The following is a 19,506-nucleotide window of genomic DNA, read 5'->3' as shown; positions in this document are numbered from 1 at the left end:
ATCACACATTTCTATATTTCCACAAACAGTATTTGAGATATTTTGAATATCATATAAACCTGTGAGGGTGTTAGAGATGAGGGGCTCCGATCTGTGTTTTTCTCTTTAAATTAAGCCAATAGAGACCTACTTGTCGGAGGAATTTAGGAAACATAATTGAAAGCTGAATTTCAGAAAAGGAGATGGCCAGAAACCCAACTCCTTTCAGTCTTCTGGGGATTTGGACTGTGTCTGTATCTGAGGTACTTACATTGGATTTGACTAAGCTGTATGTCCTATTTGGAGTGGCAATTTGGAACCCTGGAAACTCTAAATGAATCATTTCACCAGGTACATTTCACTGTAAATGACAAGCCGAGCTGGAGAAAAACTTATTGTCCAGCTTAAATGTCAGCAATAAACCTGAGCCAGGAATAGAATTGCAAGCCTGTTTGCTACTGGGCCAGATCAGGCACCCAAGACTCCTGCTTAGTAACCTTGTTCATCTGTCTTGAAGCTCCATTTGCGTTGTGTGCGGGGTGACCAGTTTACTCTTCTGGTCCTTGCTATTCTATTCACTTGCCTTATTTGCTTGGCAAATGGGAGTGCAACCTGCACATTCATCTAGTACTGTCACTTTCACTCCAACGTCAATGCTCCCAGAGCCAACTTGACAGCAGATATAATTTTGACAAAATTAGAGAATCTCATGGAATGAGTTTGTCTCATTCAATTTCTGACAGAGCTGTGAAAGAACCCTTTGCCTGCCCCCACCTCAACTCCCCTTTGCTAGCTGTCATGATAACACAATGGAAGCAGACAATTCAAGCTCCTCTCCCAGGGAAGTCTTTCCTCTTTCCATAGACTATAACCGTGTGATCCTTTAACCATTTGAAGAAATAAAACCCTCTACAGATAGCCCCAGCCACTCAGTGCCTCACTGCAGAGAGGTGACCAGAAGATAAGCTGTCATTTCCATAGCCAGGACGACTTTACGTGATTTGTTCTGCTCATTTGTATGGCCACCAGCTATGATGATAGTTCATATGATGACAATGTTTGCTCCTGATGTTTCCATTTAAGAGAAAGACAATAACATGTTTTAGCACACTGTATTATTGGCTTTAATATTTTTTGTGGGATTTTTTTCATACTGTAATTGCTGTACATTTTTCTTATAACTAAGTCAAACAATAGGCATTTTGACTTCAATATCTTGTTTTTAAAAATAAAAAGAGATGTGGCTATTTCTTCCTTATTTAATCATTTTTCTTTATTTTTCAAGTTTAACATTTCCTTTTTAATTAAAAATTTCAAATTATGGTCTGCATGATTCAAGTAACTCCACATATAATAAAAGCTCTTGCTATTGTCTTTGGATGCCTCTCAGAAGCTGAAGAGTGCCTATAATACACCACATAGTTCTGACCCAGGACCAGAACAAACTCAAGCTGGATCTAATTCCTGTGGTTTAGCTGTCAGAATACCAAAAAGTACCATGTCAGATGCCAATTGGGGAAGTCATCTATAGCCTTAAGCAGCTGTAAAGTTTAGGAGCCACAACAAAGAATGGGATGGCGAGAAATCCCTAAAGATGCAATAGTGACATTTAGCCCTTGCTGGCAGGCAACAGCTGTCTAATTAGACTTAAGGCCTGTTCAACCTGGGGAAATCATGCCTGAAACTAAACACCTAGCCAAGTCCCCTGGGCTAGTGAGGTCACACAGATCTTAGAGCAGATAACTTAACTACTTCACTTTACTAGACAAGTATTATTCCTAGCTGCATTCTATACATTTTGTTGTTGGTTTTTTTTTTTGTTTGTTTGTTTTTGAGACAGGGTTTCTCTGCATTGCTTTGGAGCCTGTCCTGAAACTAACTCTGTAGACCAGGCTGGCCTCAAACTCACAGAGAGCTGCCTCTGCCTACAGAGTACTGGTATTAAAGTCATGGGCCACCAATGCATTCTAAAAGTAATCTTTCTATCCACAGAGAAAGTTTAGTTTAGTTTAGTCCTCATCACTTAATTTAATTCTTTTTAATTGACATTCTTGCCCAGCAATAGCATCTTGTATTTTCACAATGCAACTGCTTACTGTCCTGATAAGTATGATAAAGTACCTTGTAGCTCATCCTGATGGTAGAGGTGGCTTCAGTGGACTGCTACATGAGAGAGGTAAATGGATTATGGGGGATGTTCTTCTTTATGCTGTGAATATATGTTTCTCTTTCTCTTATTGGTTGATGAACACTGATTGGCCAGTAGCCTGGCAGGAATTATAGGCAGGGCTACAAGACTAGGAGAATATTGGGAAGAGGAAGGCAGAGAAGAGCCACCAGGGACATGCCATGTAGCTGCCAAGGGAGCAAGGAGGCCAGGCATCATGGGTAGGCCAAGACAAAATGGAGATATATAAATTAATAAAAATGGGATAATAATAAAGATAGAGCTACCCAATAAGAATTCTGGGCCATTGGTCAAACAATTGTAATTTATGTAGACTCTGTGTATTTATTTGGAACTAAACAGCCATAGAACCAGGTGGAACAGAAAGTGCTGTCCTCAGATAGAGCAGATTCTGAAGAGTTCTCAGCTTGCAGGCTAATAGAAGCCAGTCTACTGTTGATAAGCAGCCATGTCACCCATGAGTTCAGCTGTCATCCCTAGGTAAACTCCTGCCTGACACCTTGGTTGAAACTTCAGGGAGTTTAGGTTGGTCTTGCTTTTTTACTGTAGAAGATGACTATTTCATGAGTGGATGCATATTAATAAATTTGTGTTGATACAACCACTGAAGATGTTTGGGTATGTCAATATTTATTATGGTACCTGTATTAAAATATCTCAGTGATTAGGCTCATGCATCCTCCATTCACATTTGACAGTTGTGTGCAAATAGAACTTAAGAGATAAGCACTGTTCTCACTTTCTAGAAAAGACTAGATTTCTTTATATAGAAAGTAAAAAATCCTTTCTTTTACATTTGGAGTAATACTGGCTAATAGAGTAAGATGCTCCTGGCAAGTTTTCACTCTTAGCTTTAGGGAATGTGAATTCCACCAACCATGTTATCTATAACTATTGTGTCAAATTATGAACTTTATCATAAAGGGTACTTAAGTTACTACAGTGTTATCTTTATTATTTGGGAATTAATATTAAGAAGAGAAAGCAGACTTAGACTGGAGAGATGGCTCTGTGGGTAAAGGTGTTTGCAATGCGGCCTGAAGACTTGTGTTCAATCATAGGTCCCATAAAAAGGTGAAAGGAAAGAACAGACTGCACTGAGTTATTCTCTGACCTCCCCATATATCCACAAATTCACATCACCCACACACATACACATGTGTGTGTATACCCAAGCACACATTGAATATTTTTTTAATTAGACTATCCCATTTTCCTCTATTATTTCTGTTATTTCTTTGTATTGCAAGTCAATTACCAAATGTCCATTTTATTTAAATAATAAATAAGTATAGCATGTATGTATACATTTTTCCATATTTTTAATTAAATTTGAGAACTTCATATTTATGTAATTTTAAAACCTCCTATCCGTTTGCCTTCCTTGTTTCTCATCCATTTTGTCTTAAAGTCATGAATTCTTCTTTATTATTTTTATACACACACATGCCCAACACACACACACACACACACACACACACACACACACCTCTTATAATATCTAGAATATACTCTCTACCTCTTGCAATGTTTCCACCTCCTTTTCTGCAATTTTCCCTAAGTCTTAGATGTAGGGTTTGCATTGTAACTTTCATTAATTTTCTTCTTTGACATTTAATACATATATGCCATGCATTCTGGTTGCCCTCATCCCCATCCTCTCTTAACTCTTTCCCAACCATGTCAACCCATCCTCTCCTTACAAGTCACATCCTCTCCAACAAGTTCACAAACTTTTGTTTAGTCTTGTGATACACTGAGTTTAAGCATGAATGTCAGTATCTCTACAGATTTGAAACTATCCAATGGAAACCAATGAGTCAGTTCAGGATACACAATGAAGATAATGTTGGCCCCTTCCTCACTGTCCACCAATAGCAAATAGTCCGCAGTTTGGATTTCCTCTCTGATCCATGGCTGACTGGTGACTGATGATAGGTATAGCCTGTACAGGCCAGTGTTTGCCATCATATGTGCCTTGAGGATAATGATTACAATGACCATGTTAAATCTAGCACACAGCATTTTGAAACCTTTCTTGCTATATTTGCCTCATATATTCTTTTCAACTTATATTCCATGATATTTCATGAGCCTTAGAGGGTGTGGAATAATGGTATAAATATATTGTTTAGGGCTAAACAATGAATCATCACATATCTCAGCACCTTGGTCAGTCTCTTCATATACCCATAGTTCATTGCAAGGCAGGGTTCCTCTAATTAAGGCTGGTTATATATTGTCTATGAGTATTGTGTTAATAAGCCTTTCTATGGTTGTGATAAAATACTATGAACAAAATGAACTTGGCAAATAATCCAAGTTCTTCTATATTATAATCCACCATGAAGAAACTTAATGCAAGAACCTGGAGTCATGGACTGAAACAGAATCCATGGAAGAATGTTGCTTACTGGCTTTGCTCCTCTCAGCAAAGTTTGATTTCTTCTACTACCCTTAACTAACCACCTAAGAGTGACACCATGCACAATGGGCCAAGCCCTCCCATAGCAATCATTAAAATGCTCACAGGCCAAACCAAAGGGAAAAAAGGACATGTATAAACATAAATATTTAGTTTGCCCCTATATTTCTTTAATTGAACCACCATAGTAAGTGAACCACTAAGGTCTAAGATATCTTCAGCCATAGGTTTCTGTGTGGATTTCCAGTACCCACCATGGAATTCCTCCTATGGAGTAAGCATCTAAATAATCAGAGAGTGGTTGTTAACAACATGTCAGTTACATCACTATTGAATAAGTAGGTATATCTTGCTAGGCAGACTAGTATTGCTATCTGTAAGGTTATCAGCAGGGTAAAACTATACATTATAGATGTCTTTCCTTCCTGGCAACCTAAACAATAACTATTAGCACTAGGAAAGTAAGTCAACAGTGATATACAGGCTTTCCATTATATTCTGTTCTATACCAGGCACTCACAGATGCTTCATAGCCACTGTCTCACTTAATCTTCCCAACAGAACTGGATTGGTATTGTTGTTCCTATTGCATGGTTGGGAGAATAAAACTCAGGAAAGTGAAGGATGTGAATCGACAAACTCACAGTTGAATGTTGAAGTTATAATCAAAATTTGGGCTAATTTTGATGCATGTGGATCATATTTTAAATTAATATGTCTTTCAGTTCATTTAATGAATAAGTAGAATATGTAAGGTCTCTACAACTGCTAACTCAACCTAGTCATTTGCAATCTGCAATTGGCATCCCTCCCTTTATTTATTTATACTCATTTGGTTGTATTTATTCCTTCCCTAATACTCAGTTTGCTTTTTAGTAGCCTAGAGTTTAATTACTCAGTATATTCCTAAAGTTTCCTTAGGTTCTGCCTTTGTCTCTGTTGCTAGCTTGGAACAACACTGAAAAATAAAACCTTCATAAAGTCATCTATAAATCCTATGTGGCCATAGCAAACTTTGTTCCTGGCTTCACTGGGTATTTTCACTGGATATTTTTTTGATTTCAATGGTGAAGCCTCCTGAACAGGATGAGAAAGTTGTCCCTGACTCCAGGAGGACTTGCTCTTTGAACTCCTAGTTCTGTTTCATATGTGTTCCTGCTTGGCAGGTTTTCTCTGCTGTGAAACATATTCGTTTCTGAAGACAAATATCTCTTAACATGTTAGAAAATATAAACAGCATGATAATTTTAGTTTTTGTTTGTTTGTTTGGTTGTTTTTCCAGACAGGGTCTCCCTGTTGGAAGCTGTCCTGGAACTTGCTCTTGTAGACCAGACTGACCTCGAACTCACAGAGATCAGTCTGCCTCTGCCTTCTGAGTGCTGGAATTAAAGTGTGTGCCACCACCGCCTGGCACAACATGATACTTTTGAATCTGAATCTATAAATTACAAAAAAATCAAAGATGATGTTACAAGACAGCTCACCTAACCATCTGTGAATTCCCAAACTTTATATTCATTTTTTACATAATAAAGAAATTAGACTGTGTAAAGAACGATGCATTGCCGTTAGACTGAAACATGAAATAATCATATTTATAGTTCAAATCCAGGTGATCACTGGCCATTTCATGTGACCTGATAATACAATTTGATCTTAAATATTTTTATGTCCTTTTATAGAGGAGATGGGGATATGTGATATACCTTCCTTTTGCAGAAAGCCTGAGACACCATATAATACTAGGTTTTCTGGAATCAATGGGGATGACTTACATGGATTCTTGACATTTTATAATTCAATAAAGCCTATGTGACACCATTGTGTATTTATAAAGAGTGCTAGAAATTTCACTTTTTAACTATGTTTCCCCGATCTTCAATGCTTTGTAAATATTTCACAATTTCTTGCCGAAGCTCTTAATTTTAATTTTAAGGTCAGTATTTTTAAATGGAAGAAGGTCTGATAAGTAGACTAAAACAACAGAACTAAACAATATTGCAATTCTATATGTCCATTGATTGATAATAGTTCAGATGGTACATTAGGCGAATTAGACAAAAAAACATTATATCAAAGACCTTGCAATGATTTTAATCTCAATTTGTCTTATTAGAACTTCCAAGTTTGTGGATATTATATCCTTTTTTAAATTTTGGATAAGCATGGACAAGCTTAAGGAAGTGGATATAGAATCCAATTATTATGGAAAGTAAGGGGATAGGGGTGAAATTTTTGGCCTTAACACAGAACTGACTATACTAGTATTTACAGCATAGGACTTAAAAGCCTTAATTCTTATTAGTACCAGTCCAGTTCATTAAAAAATAAAATGGGAAGTGTTATGGACTGTTAGCTAAGGGGGAAAATAGCAATTGAAGGACTGTTATTTAAATGACTCGAAAATGACAGTTGTCTAAACCATGATTGAGGATTTGCTTTCCAGCCTTTCCAGAAATACTGCTGGGAGAAAGACAAAGGGAAAGTTCCCTTAGGTAACACCTGCTGCATTTTGCTGATCATTAATTTATAGTGTTCTGACAAGAATACTATGAATATTGGTGCTATATTAAGCCTTTGCTCTCATCATTCAAGAGTTCCAGGCTAGCCTGATCTACACAGCAAGACCTTGCCTTGAGAAACAGGAGCACATCAAACATAAAAGCAAGATTTAAAATACAGGGGAGGCGACACCCTATCTGAGGAGTGGATGTGGGTGTGGTGGGGAGATGGTGTGGGTGGTGGGAAGAAAGGAGGGAGAGGGAATAGAATCAGTATGTAAAATAATATTATTTTTTAAAAACACACAAAAAAATTACACAAATGTCTCATTACCTAATACAAAAGGATCCAAGAAGATCATGGTTCCATTTTCAAGGACTACACCCTCAGTAGCATGCCTTATTTCAGATGTTCAATTTCTAATTGTGTTTTCACTCCCTTATGGGTTAGGCTAGCATATTTTCACCTAGTCACATGCTGTCACTAAGGGACTAGAACCAGTATTGAGCCATCAGAGTAGCTTAGAAAGAGTACATCCAGTTTAGATCTATTTTTTCCTCTTTTTGTTTTGTTTTTAATTGAAAAGCACATGAATTGGCTGGTTAAAACCTGATCTGTCCTCTCTACCACAACTGAAGAGTCCAAGTATATGGATTTCATTTCCTTTCGTATCCTTAATATATGTTCTCTGCAGTAAAGCTAACACAAATTAGAGAGATAGAAGTTATGGCTAGAAAAAGAATTCTAAGGGGGATATTTAGAAAATTGGTGATTTGTATAATTCATAACCGAGAGGGTTAAGAAGATCTTGCCTTTATGTCTTCATTTGCAAAATAACTACAGCCTAAGAGACATAGAGAAAAATCCACATAATATCTTTGGAGCTTATTATACTGATGTAAGAGGTGAACATTCAAATTTATGCATGTAAACATCACATCCTTCCTGCTATCTTCCCCTCAAAGACTAATGGTTAAAATACTCTTTGTTTGGAAGTGGGGACCAACAAAGTAAAAACAAGGGATGTATCCTTAACTCTAAATTAAAATATAAGATAAACAACAATAGCTCTGAGCCTTCTGTTATTGAATGTGTGCAGGGAGCAAAAGAGTCTTCTAATTAAACAAATGCCACTGGGTACAAAATTTAAAGTCCGACTCTGAGTGACCCCAGTCATTAATCCTAAACAGAAAATCGATGTGTACAGAATGTTTGCAGATGACTTCTGGTCACTTGCCGTTCCCAGTAATACTTAGCAGCCTTATTGTATGGTCTGCACCACTCATTAATGATCGAAAGGACAAATGAATACAAAGGAGAGACTGCACATCACCACTGACCTAATTATTGCAAAGTGAATATTTTCACAGTGGACCCATAGGCTTCCAAGAAATATGGAACACTTTCATTCAAGCAAATCGATCTATCTTGTGAATCATAAAGTTTAGAGCATAAAGTAGTAGCTTCCCACAGAGGTCTTTCACAATATTAGTCCTCAAGTTTACACAACTGAAATATTTACCTGTGTACTGGCTTTCAGGTAAATGTGAAGCTTTCCAAACTATTTAGTTATAAGCAAATGTATTCTTTTTTATCTCTTTAATCCAGTTTAGAATTTGTATTCTTTCTCCTTTTTTTTAAAGTTTCATTTATTTTTCTTATTTTACATATTGATCCCAGTTCCCTCTCACTCCCTCTTTCCCTCTCTCCCACCCTTCCTTGCCCCCTGACCACCCTCCCATCCATCCTCCCCCAACTCCACATGTAGGGTGAAGCCTTCCTGGAGGGGTCATCTAAATCTGTCAAGTCATTTGGAGTAGGGACTTCCCTCCTGCCTATAGGTTAAGGGAGTATCCCTCCATGGGGAATGTGCTCCCAAAGTCCTTTTTTGCTCCAGCGGTATATCCTGGTTCCACTGTCAGAGGTCCCTAATACTGCCCAGGTCTTCTAACTGAGACCGATTATCTGAGTCCATCCAATGCTGGATTCCCAACTATCAGTCTTTCTTTAATGTCTCTTATTTCTTTCCTCATTTACCTTTTCCATAGATTCTTTAATGAAAAGATCAATAAAATAAGGTGCTGTTGACTTGCATAATATTATTTAAGCATGGTTTCGTTATATTTTGGTCTAATTTGGAAACATAATACATGCAAATGAGAAGTTAAAAATAGATTATCAAAAGAAAGCTTCTGGTTTATGGGTACTCCAATATTCCTCAAGCCTGCCTTTGAACCACAAGGAAGCAATTGGGATGTTTTGACCATTTAGGGTATATGAAGGAAAATTAAAACTAGCATTTGTAAGTTATCAGTGTACATAAGGATGTGCATACTTTTTCACCCTATGGCTTTATCAAAACAAACAAAATACATGGTGTGATTTCTCCCTGCTTGCCCTTTAAGCAGCTTGGCTTTACATGAGCTTTTATAGTGCATCAACACTGGAGACTTACCTGCTTCACAAGATTCAGCTCTGCAACATCACAATTTGTTGATCTATCAAAACCTTGGGCTAGGACCCTTCTTACTATTCCTTCTTCACACCCATCATATTGCTCATGCTCTTTGCTCTCTCTAGTAAAAGTTATGAATCTGAATCCTGTACTGTAACTTACATCACTTGTACTTAGGGATTCAGTCTCTTTTAGAAGTATATTCATGTTTTTATCCCTTTTCAAATATTTCTTCAAGTTTTTGTCATACTGTAAACATGCTATCACCATCTCCAATGATCGCTTCACTACCTTTTCATTACACATGTAAGCTAAAATCATCCCAAATGTTTCCAGAGTGTACTATCAGGAATATGTTGCTAACAAAGAAAGCATAAACTGCTGTTTGAAGTAAAGCTTGAGTAAATGAAAATAAACCTCCATTATGACTCATCTATATTAATACATGTACTTTCATCAAAATGCACCAAAAATTTCAGATATTTTTGACATTAAGAATCCTATTATAAAAGGCAGCAAAAGTTTATTAGCTTAAGTTCCAAGAAAAAAAAATACAAAACATATGACCAGACAATGAATGGGAATTGGTATTGAAAGAAGAGTATGTAGCATATAAAGACATTAAGGAGTTCTAACTTCATACTCTTGGCCTTAAGCAAATACACAAGAATGTACACAGTTTTTCTTTTACAACGTGCATATAATTTCATGCCTACTTTCACATATATATTTGTAGGTGAGACTTGAACTACCTCTGTTTGCTGTGCACATTCTCCCTGATATTTTGTTGTTAAACAAGAATAAGAGAAGAAGAGGGATCACAACCTCCATGCTTTGTGCACTGATTTTATTAATGTTATCCAACAACTAAGCTCTCTGTAAATGCTTCAGCCCTTCATTTTATCTTGTCATGACACTCACTTAAAATTTGTGCAACCATGGCCATATTAATTGTAAAATTTACATCATATTTTAAAGAGGTACTGTAATTCTCAACAGCACCTCTTTTCTCTTTAGAATCCATTCCCAATCTACTGTTAGCAGTTTTTAATTTGTTTTAATCTCTATAGACTTGCTAACTAATCACACTTCATTTAAATAGAGTTCTGTACTGTGTGTCACATGTGACTAGCTGGCATTTCAAAGTTCATTTACAAAACAGCATGTATGAATATTCTGTTCCTTGTCTTGCCTAAATGTTATTCTATTGTTCAGATACATTACATTTTTCCTGTTCATTGGATGATTGACATTTGGCATATTTCCATTATTTTTTCTATTCTGAACAATGCTACTAATAAATATTTCATATACACTTTGCACAGTTATATGTTGTTATCTTGTGTGTACAATTAGGAAAGTATGTCTTGTTCATGATAAATTCTCTGTTAAATATTTTCAATCAATACTAAGCTAACTTCAAAAGCACTGATTCCAATTTCTATATATCCTTTTCAGTACTATTATTACACTCAAGTGAGGGGTGATATGGTGGTATTTGGCATTCTAGTAGTGTTTATTCTAGATACATTGAATAACAAAGAGTTTCAAATCACTAATTAATATCAAACTGTCAGAGTATGTGAAAGCCAAACCTAATGTACAAATATTAATTCATTTACCACAAAGAGAATATAAAATATTACATAATGGGTTCTTGTGGTTTCCATTCCTCGAGGAAATTTATACTGTGATTAGGACAACTGAGTAAAGTTTTTCAAGTTTTGAAGAGTTATATTTCCCAGGGTGTAGATGATTTCCTAAAATGTTGTAAACACTCTCACATAATAACAAAGTGGAAAAGTAGCAGTTTGTGCACCAAGACATTATTGACAATCAGATACTTTCCCCATACAATATATCCTGTTTCTACTTCCACAGTTTTCACTTCTTCCACTCCTTCCAGTTCCTTACCTTCCCTGCACTTTGGATCCACTTCTATTCTGGCCCCCATTAGCAAAGAACAAGCTTCAACGTTATAACCAAATCTCATGAGGTCTAATGAGATAGAGCAAATCCATCACACTGAGGCTGAACAAGGCAACCCAACAAAAGGAAAATGTTCCCCAAACAAGCACAAGAATCAAGGAGTCCCATAAAAATTCCAAGCTGAAAATTATAACATACACACAGAGGACCCGGAGCAGCAAATCCATGAAGGTTCTGTGCCTACTGCCTCAGTCTCTGTGAGTTCCTGTGAGCCTTGCTTGGCTGATTCAGAGGGCTTTGTTCTTCTCCTGGAGTCCTATACCCCCTCTTGCTCTTAAATTCTTTCCTCCTCTTTTATTGAGTCTCCTGAGTTTTGAAGCAAGGGATTTGATGGAAACAAGCCATTTAGACTCTCTCTCTCTCTCTCTCTCTCTCTCTCTCTCTCTCTCTCTCTCTCTCTCTCGTGTGTGTGTGTGTGTGTGTGTGTGTGTGTGTGTGTGTGTAATATTTGACTGTGTATCCCTGCATCTGTTCCCATCTATTGTCAGAGAAGCTTTTCTGATGATGACTGAATAAGATGCCAATCTATGAATATAGTAGAATATAATTAGGAGTAATTTTACTGATTTCCCTTTTAAACCAGTAGAGTTTGTTTTTATCCTAGGTCTCTGGCTTGCCTCTGTTTCCTGGTCACTCAAGTAATGTTAGGCATAGGTTAAATCTCATGGAGTGGGCCTTAAATCAAACCAGAAATTGCTGGCTACTCCCACAAACTCTGTGCCATTATTGCTTTTGCATATCTTAAAGGGAGGGCAGATTGTATCAAAGATTCTGTGGCTGGGTGGTTGGTGTTTATATTTCTCCTTTGGTAGCCTGCAGAGTTCCTTACCACTCCACAGAAATGAGAATGTAGGGTAATGGCACAATCATATAGGCACTAGCTAGATTTCCCCATGATCAAGAAATTATGTGGTTGTTGCTCTTAACAATGGGGCTTCACCTTCAGTTTATGGAGAGCAAATCACTCTCTCAATTTCACCCTCCCAGTGAGATTCATGTGCCCATCCCCTAGTCCCTTACTTTTCACCTAAACTACCTTCTTTAGGTTTAAGATTGTAGGTTAGCTATCATTTATTTAATAACTAATATGTACATATAAATGAATCTATACCATGTTTATTTTTCTGGATATGGGTTGCCTCTCTCAAGATGATTTTCCTTGGTTCCATCCATTTGACTGCAAGTATCATGATGCCATTTTTTAAAGAGCTGAATAAAAGTCCAGTGTATAAATGTGTGACATTTTCCTTATTCATTCTTTTTTTCATTTTTTTTAATTGAAATTTGAAACAAGGTTGCTTTTCATGTCAATCCCAGTTCCCTCACACTCCCCTCCCTTACCATCCTCACCAAACCCAAGCCCATTCTGTTTCTGCTCCCCAGGGAGGGTGAGTCCTTCCATGGGAAGTCTTCAAAGTCGATCATATCATTCCTTATTCATTCTATTGCTTAGGGACATCTAGGTTGGTTCCAGTTTCTGAGTATTATTAACAGAGAAATGTTGAATATTATAGAGCAAGTGTTCTTGTGTTAGGATGAAGTTAATTTAGGTATATTCTCAGGAGTTGTATAGCTAGTCTCAGGGTAGATTGGCTTTCAACTTTGTGAGGAGACATCATAGTGATTTTCTTTAGCTTGCATTCCCACCAGAAATGAGTAAGTGTCCCACTTTTTCCACATCCTCACCAGCATAAACTATCATTTGTGTTATTGATGTTAGCCATTCTGATAGTTGTAAGATGGAATCATAAAGTAGTTTTAATTTGCATTTCCCTGATGACTACAGATGTAGGAAATTAAAGTGTTTCTCAGCCATTTGAGTTTTGTCTATTGACAAGTCTCTGTTTAATTCTGTATACCAATATTTTATTGAATTTGGGGTTTTTTGATGTATAGTTTCTTGAATTCTTTATATATTTTGGATATTAGTCCTCTATCAGATGTTGAGTTAGGAAAAATTATTTCCCATTCTGTACACTGCTACTTTGCTTGAAAGACAGTGTCCTTTGCCTTACTGAAGCTATTCAATTTTATGATGTCCCATTTATTAATTGTTGATTTTGGTGTCTAAGCTATCAGTGTTCTGTTCAGAAAGTCTCCTGTGACAATGAGTTAAAGGATTTTCCCTTATTTATTTCTATTATATTCAGTGCATCTTATTTTATGTTGAGACATTTGATGCACTTAGATTTGAGGTTTGTGCTGGGTGATAAGTATGGCTCTATTTACATTCTTCTATAAGTAGGCATACAGTTTAGCTAGCATCATTTACTGAAGATGCTGTCTTTTTCCAGTGTGTATGTTTGGCTACCTTTTCAACTATCTGGTATCCAGAGTTATATGTACTTTAGTGTGGGTCTTCACTTTGACTCCATTCATCAACATGTCTATTTTTATGCAAACCATACAGTTTTTACTATTATTATTCTGTAATGCAACTTCAAATTGAGAATGGAGGGACCTCAAATTGTTCTTTTTACTGTTCTGGATTGTTGTAGTTATCCAGTTTTTGTTTGTTTGTTTTCTTTTGTTTCGTTTTGCCATATGAAGCTGAGAATTGTTTTTTGAGATCTGTGAACAATTGTGTTGGAATTTTAATGGAGATAACACTGAATATGTAGATTATGTTTGATTTGATGATCATTTAATTATGTTAACTTTATTATTCATGAGTGCAGGAGATTTTTCCATCTTAAGATATATTTTTCAAATTCTTCCTATAATGTCCCAAAAGTTGGCTCAATCTTCATGCTTCCTTATGCCTACCTCTCTGCTACTCATCCCCCTAACTCATTCTCTGCTCCCCCAATGCTTCCAATTTGCTTAGGAGATCTTGTTCCTTTATGCTTCTCCAGGGGACCATGTATGTCTCTCTTAGGGTCCTCCTTGTTTCCTAGCGTTTCCGGGGTATGGATTGTAGTCTTCCACTTGCTTGCTTAAAGTTACCCAAAGATATTTTATGTAATTTTTTGTTATTGTGAAAGGTGTTTTCCTGACTTATTCTCAGTCTGTCATTTGTATGCAAGATGGTTACTGAAGCAGAATGGTTAGTTGGATTAAAATGATCATTATGTCACTTCTTTCTTCTTATGTTGTGTTTTAGAGAACAATCCATTGACATTTCTCAAATTAAAAATATCTCCTATTCTATCAAACTGGCATTGATCTTAACTTTATTGATTATTTTAGAATTACTTTATCCTTTTCTATCAATGCTCATACAACTATCATTTTAAGCAATCAGCCATAACTCAATCAGTAATTAAAATTATAGACAACTACAGGTGCTAGTAATTGTTAATCAATTAGATGCATTATGATTGCAGATTTAATTGAAATGATGATTGAAGTATTGATAGTTGCTCATGCTTTTCAACAGTAAACTGTGTCTTGTTGTTTTTAAGTTGGAATTAATTATAGAGAACACACTTCCAACTATACTCAGTCAGTTTGCTAAGCATGGGAGGATCTGGGTAAACTCCTTCTGCAAATATGAATAAAGTTGAGATCATGAATCATAAGTGATCTGTCTGGCTATTGTTAGTATGTATATTTGAATGGGCTTATTTTCATATTAGCTGAAACAATCTATATAGATATTTCTGTACATCCTATGAGTCTGGACTTGGAAAATTCTGGCACTTTTATATAGGAAGATAGCAGCGACTAAATATTGCTAGCACCTCTCCATTTTGGCAGGATTCTGCAATAGGTATCATTAACCATTAACCACTTATTGGTTATCTTTCAAAGACATTAACTTGGTCAAATATTCATAGCAGTTATGTGGTTATAATATTCTCATTGTAAACATGATTTGACATGTACTCTTTCCAAATAAAGTTTCTTCTGAGTCATTTGAAACTTTGAATCCAGGCTAAAGATATATTCATTTGAAAATGTTACAACTAAAAGTTGATGCTTATTTTCTAATTATTGGATTGCAGGAATAGAATAATCAATAAGTAAATAGTGCTTGATATGATTTTTATTTCACAATGAATGTGTTATAAATTCTCAACATAAAATGAGATTTTTTTTTCAAAGTGAATCCAAAGATATGCTATTGATGTTTTATAGTGAGTTTGGGAGATATAATTAAGTTAATTGGCCCACAGTATAAGAATCTACCATTTTTCCAGACCGCATTTTTCCAGAAAAGTGCTTTAAGTGAATATGATTACCTCTGAGTGCTATTCTTGGAGCACAGCAAGAACTTCAGATGCTTAATGGATAACTCATGATAACAACAAGGTTTGAACTGTATATCAAAGACAGTAGAGGGCATTAGTACAGAAGAAGCCTTACTTTTTTGTTTGTTTTTAAGTTCAAAATCAGCAATGTAAGCTAGATATGGTGGCACCAATCCATGGTATTGGCATTTGGAACACTAAAGCAGTAGCTTTTTGAATGTTAGGCCAGCATAGACTGTGTAGCCAAATTCTATCTGGAAAGAAATCAAAATAATAATTATAAATCACAACATAAAGAGGTAATGAAAACTTGGAGGGGGGCTAGCTCTCTAAATTAATCATATACTGGCAACATTGTCCTTGTAATAATTAAAAACATACTGAATTCAATTTTAGAAGGTTTCATGTGGCACCGAGAAGAAAGAATATTCTTTTGTGTTTGGATGGAATGTTCTATAAATGTCTGTTAATCCCAGTTGGGTCATAACTTCTGTTAGTTTCTTTGTTAAGTTTCTGTCTGGTAGACTTGTCTTGTGTTGAAAATGGGGTGTTAAAATCTCCCATTATAAGTGTGAGAGGTTTTATATGTGATTTGAGTTTTAGTAATGTTTATTTTATAAATGTAGGTGCCTTTTATATTTGGGACATAGATGTTCAGAATGGAGACTTCATCTTGATGGATTTCACCTGTGATGAATAAGAAATGACCTTCTCCATTTTTTTGATTGATTTTTGTTTAAAATCTAACTTGTTAGATATTAGGATTGCTATACCCACTGTTTCTTGGGTCCATTTGATTGGAAAAGGCCTAGGCCCTGCTCCAAATGATAATATGCTCCCTAGGGAGCAAAATGGGGATGGGATGGGATTTGTTGGGAGAACAGGGGAGGACGGAAGGATGTGGAAACTGGGACTGACAAGCTTGTTTCAAATTTAATTAAAAAATTATCAAACAAACAAACAAAAAAATCAAAAAACATCCTGAAATGACAGTAAGACTCATATCCTAGCCTAAGAAAGAACATCCAGTTATAAACCAAAATGACGTCACAAACTTTAAAAAAAAAATGATGAAACTTAGCAACACATTTTCCAAAACTATGAAAGAAGCATCCACTTATGTAAGAAGTAAAAATGTATCTTGACTTGTGTCTTTGAGTATTAGGTCTGTGAACATCTAAGTCAATACCAATTTTTGCCATGGAAAGCATAGATAACTATTTTTTCTTTCTCTATGGTTAGAACATGTGCCCTTTTATGAAAGCATTTTATACAACATTTTTTTAATCCAGTGGCTCTGTTAAAACCTGGATATATATGGTTTGGAAATAAGATGTACACAGTGAATGGTACCATGGAGCCAGATGTCTGCTGGCATTACCTGAAGATGAAAATTGGAGAGAGCAGTTGCATTTATTACATCCACAGAAGGAATATTTATCAAAACGTTCCTTCCTCTATCCCTAACTGAAGAGCACTATCAGAGGCTGCTGGGTCTGCAGGCACTCGGCTGTGAAGATGAATTATGTGAATCTGACCTCTAATCTTACGTGACATTTTTAAACTCAAATATTTTCCATATTTCTCCACACAATTAAAATATTTAGTCTCACTTCATTTTATGAGACATAAATAGCTATGTAAGTACTCTGTAATTACTGTACATTGTAACAAATGACCTCATAAATACATTGTAATGTCCCATGTAATTACATGGTTAAGTCTTGTCTTTGAGATGGCTGCTCTCCGATGGAAAGCCTGCTGCTTTCTGAGATTAATTACTTAAGGACTAATTTGATGGCATGCTTGAAGATATGCCTCTGTAAATAGACACTTGTACTGTTTTAAAAGAGAAAAAAATGTTTTATAATATGCTCTTATTGCCTTTTTCATTATTGACCTCACTGTATGTGTTTATCCCTAAATATTTGCCACATCTAAATGTATTCTAGAGGAGAAGATTGGTTGACAATTATATTATCCATCAAACACCAGCTAGAAAATTGTTATAATAATTTTAATGGCTCTGCTCTATTACTTAAAAACATATTAAAGTATAAAAATTATAGTATCTATCACTGGTCAAGCACTAGGCAACTAATGTTTGCTTTAAAAGCCTGAGTTGCCATGACACACACATTTTAGTATGTGCTAATGATATTTTTAATTCATCATAGTTATTCTGAATACATGGGTATATACAATAGGTAAAAATCAAAATGAATATTGAAGCTTTTTTTGGTTTCACATAGGATTTTCTACCATCTTGTAAAATCATTATCCTAAAGTGACATTATTCATCTGACTACTCAAATAACAACTTGGTTTTTATATTCCAAAATGAGAAAAAGAACAAGAAATTGATAAATGCAACATTTCTTGTCTTAAATTAAATGTATCCTGTATTCCTGTGCCTGTGGAAGGTATAGTTCTACATAAAACTGCCTTGATGGGCTTTCTACTTTTCTTGTGATACTCTGATGTCAAGGCTATTTTGTTACCTTTAATGGCTTCATTTGATAGAAATTAATAGGTTGAGAAAAGACTTACTGATCTGCAAGAGTCAGTGAGGCTCCCTAAACCTGTGGCTTACTTGTAGGGAATGACATAAGCACTACAGAATAAAGTCTACTAACACTGACAAATCCTAAAGTGCATTACACATCATTCACCCTATCATGAACTCTAGAGAGCAACAAAATTGCTTTATTGTAATGGAATTTTGTCAAAGTGTGAACACCTCCTAAAATTATGTTTTACCTTTTTTGGGCTCATACAAAAGCTGGCCTGGCTACTAAACTATGAATAACAAAATAGTACATGGAAAATGCTATTTGAAGTCCAGTATCTTAAAGCAGGAAAGAGTTACATTGATTCGAGCCTACTTATTTATTTGTTCTTTCTGTTACTCTCTCCCCTGCACTATATTTTGTATTCCAGGTCATATCCTTCATTAGTTTACAAATGTTGAGATAAGTATACGTTGTTTTTTGAAGACAGCTTAGGTGGCAGGAACGATTAATTGACTTTTCTTCCTATAAATGGATCTATGTATGTTCCTATCTGAGAACCAGCACTCAGGAATCAGTTAAATAACTGTACCACCAATCAGACTATAGCAAATTCCACCTTTAAAGAAACATTGTTTCCCATATTTCAGTGAATGGGGTTTGATTTGCAAAACAATGCTATTTTGAAAGGTTCATGACCTGGTTGTTGGGATCAGATTAATATTTTTAAAAGAAATTCAGCTTCTTATTCACTCATTTATTTTTAGGTTTGTAAAATCCAAACATATAAAAAGAACATGTCTTGGTGGCTCAGTATTTGAAAGCTTGCTCTGATTTTTGTAAGTGTCAAAAGTGGCACGTATTTACCAATGGGTTTTATAAAGTAAAATTAAAACAGGAGCCAAGGTTTGTAGTTTGCAATGCAAAGCTTTGCTAAGCCCTTTCGACCCCAGGATAGGATGCAGATGTGATTCTGTGTCATACAATGCTATAGGAAAATGATTCCCGTAATACTTATCAAATCCCTGACAATCTCAAGGCAGAACAGGATGTCTCTTGCCCATCAGTGTTACTATTCTTAGTGAATGTCTTTTGTCAGTGTAATACTGCCTTCTCTATTTTCTAAATAACAATTCAGAACAGAGCAGCTAATAGTATTTTCTTTATATTTTATTTAAAAATATTTTTCATTTTACATACCAACCCCAGTTCCCTCTCCCTCCCATTCCCCTGTTCCCCTACTCCCATCCAGTCCTGATAATGGG

The 19,506-nt window shown here is 35.8% G+C and overlaps 1 protein-coding gene across 1 annotated transcript in view; it reads left to right on the top strand.

Moving 5' to 3' along the window:
- Positions 1-19,506, top strand: part of Dcc (DCC netrin 1 receptor) — a 538,940-nt gene that overhangs the window by 320,511 nt on the left and 198,923 nt on the right. The gene's annotated exons all lie outside the window — the stretch shown is intronic.

The sequence above is a fragment of the Phodopus roborovskii genome, unplaced genomic scaffold (assembly GCF_943737965.1).
Source record: "Phodopus roborovskii unplaced genomic scaffold, PHOROB, whole genome shotgun sequence".
Classification (NCBI taxonomy): domain Eukaryota; kingdom Metazoa; phylum Chordata; class Mammalia; order Rodentia; family Cricetidae; genus Phodopus; species Phodopus roborovskii.
The sequence above is the reverse complement of the archived record's forward strand: the minus strand, read 5'-3'. Positions and strand labels throughout refer to the sequence as shown.